This window comes from Danio rerio, chromosome 5, assembly GCF_049306965.1.
Source record: "Danio rerio strain Tuebingen ecotype United States chromosome 5, GRCz12tu, whole genome shotgun sequence".
Classification (NCBI taxonomy): Eukaryota; Metazoa; Chordata; class Actinopteri; order Cypriniformes; family Danionidae; genus Danio; species Danio rerio.
The window spans coordinates 77,949,015-77,951,598 of NC_133180.1; the positions used below are offsets into that span (position 1 = coordinate 77,949,015).

The window sequence follows — 2,584 nt, forward strand, 5'->3', positions numbered from 1 at the left end:
GTTGGTCCAAAGAATATAACTATGTTTAAATTAAACAATTTGCTTATGTTTGTGTACTTAAAATAAAAGTGTTATGTTGGAAAAAATTAGAAAAAGTAAGTTTTCACATTTAAACAGCTTGCTTAATTAACATGAATGAAAGGGAGTTGTGTTGCTTCTGCAGTACTGCATTTTGGTCAATAGGTGGAGTAATATCTGCACATGCGCAGTTTCAAAACAACACAGGAAGTCAGAAGATTCAAACCACAACGATCACTCTCAGCTCGTTTAGATCGGCGCCATAATATGGGAATCAAAAGATGAAGATTACAGTACAAATTGAGAACGTGCACAGAAAGCTTTCCTTAATGTGGACGCAGGTGAGATTTTTTTACTTTGTATGTATTCATACTGAGGCTGTGACAACATTTGAATCATTAATGAACTTCCTTGTAATACTATGTTGTGTTTGTGTATAGTATTGTTATGAAATTGTCATGTTTCCTGTGTCTTTTTCACATTAAAGGCAGATTAATTTCTAGTTTTTTTGCATTCCTGTGAAATTTTATACTTGGTATATATTAACCCCAAAATAAAGTTGCAAACGTTGGTAGTAAGAAATAGTCTAATTTTAAATGAGTGTCAAGCAGTTTATCAAGTTTTAATGCCAGTTTTGATAACTTACATAATATTAATTAAAAGGTGGTGTTGGCACAAGCATATGTGACACTTACTGTATATAGGATGACATCTAGCATGATGACATATTTAATGTAAGCTTATATGTTTGGTCATCTAACACATTTAAACTTTTAAGTTTAGTAGTTTGCAGTTTTTTTTTTCATTTTTATTATTATAAATATATTATTCTAAATGCTATATATTTATATTATTATATTTTATTATTACAAATCTTTGCTCACTCGGATCTTTTTTCTCCCTCAGGTTTACAGCTCAGCCTCTGTCCCATATCTGGTTGAGGAGACTGTGGATAATCCAGGTACTATGCCTTTAGATGACTAGACACGCATTAAAATGATGTACAGTAAAAATTACTAGTAATTTTAACTAATAATTATTTAGTAAATTACTAATTGTCATTTCATGTCGTTTAGAACATCACCAGTGGAAAAAAAGGTGTGAATGCATTCAGAAAAAGCCCTTGTGAGTGAGTACACGGTAAGCCATTTACTTTTTTTTTTTTTTTTTTTTTACATTTTGCATTTTTCTCTTAAACTATTTCCTCCTTTCACCTTTGATCTGTTGGTAAACTTTTTATTTTTTTACTTGACATTTTTAGGATGCTGGGCATGATGAAGCACAAACCTTGATGTGCAACACCACCTTATGAATCTACAGTAGTTACATTAACATTTATCAGACTCTTTTGTCTAAAGTGACTTACAATTGAGGAGACATTCAGCAAATCAACAAGAAGAGGCAATACACCCAAGATGTGCTAATTATACAAAAAAATGTTAAGAATTAAGAATGCTTCTACATGTGGTTTGTCAAGCCCACTCACCTGTGTGAAGCAGACTTCATGCACAATGTTTTTTTGCGTGTGTGTTTGTTTCTTTAGATATAGGGAGTGGTTGTAAGAAAGTGTCTGGTGCAAATGTGCAGAAATGGTGCCCAGAGAGATGAATGTGTCTAGCTATTGCATGTTCTGTGATGGTTGGTCTAATTTATGATGTAATGCTGATTGTGTTACATTGCTTTAAAGTGGTAATCTTTCTTTGAACAACTAAAGTGTTATCTGCTTTTTCAGTGTAAAGAAGTTACAGCATAGTTTACAAAAGAAGACTTAATTTTTCTAAGTATATTTTTGTAACTCATTTAATGGCAGAATATTATTTTAAAATGTTTTTTGTAATATATGAAAAGTAATTTAAAAAGTGTATTTTATGATGTTTTTGTAAGCTTATTTTTGTAAATCATTTATTGTTTTTAATTTACTTCATACTTGTATTAATATTAATTTAATAGTATATTGTACATACAGTATTTAACTTATTGTAATAAGTGAAGATACAGATAAAGACAATATTTGGATTTTGATAATCATTTTATTGCTGGAAAATTTGTAAAACTGTAAAAATGCTATTGAATAAACTCAATGAAACAGAAACAGTTTTCAGTTTACAGTTTTTTTATTTGGTTAAACATAACAATATAAATTTTAGAATAATTGAACTTAAATAACTACATTGATTAAAGCTAAATTATGAATGTTACATTGATTGAACTAAACAACATTACATTACCTTTATGTAACTAACTTAAGTTCACTAAAATTAATATTCTTTCTTAAAGGTAACTTAACTCAGTTACGTGGAACGAGTGGACAAAAAAAAGTTAATTAACGCCAACATATCATTTTTTTGAGTGTGTGAATGAAGTTATAAAGTACACTGTTCCCTTTGAAGATTTACTCGTGTCCTCTGTATGTTTTACATATCAAACTGAGAAGGGGGAGACTGCAGCCTTGATCAAACTTGCGACGTCTTAACTTACAAGAAGAGGATGCGAGACTGAACTGTGTGTGGGCTACTTAATATTGAGGAAAAGCCCCAATCAGAGAGGCGAACGTCGGCAGCCCCGC

At 30.8% G+C, this 2,584-nt stretch overlaps 1 long non-coding RNA gene across 1 annotated transcript; it reads left to right on the plus strand.

Annotated features, from left to right (window-relative positions):
- The first annotated feature begins 254 nt into the window (after positions 1-254).
- LOC101883034 (uncharacterized) lies at positions 255-2,110 on the plus strand. The gene is made up of 4 exons (XR_224884.5): positions 255-359; positions 925-979; positions 1,095-1,158; positions 1,280-2,110. It is a non-coding gene; the product is annotated as an uncharacterized lncRNA (long non-coding RNA).
- The last annotated feature ends 474 nt before the right edge of the window (positions 2,111-2,584 follow it).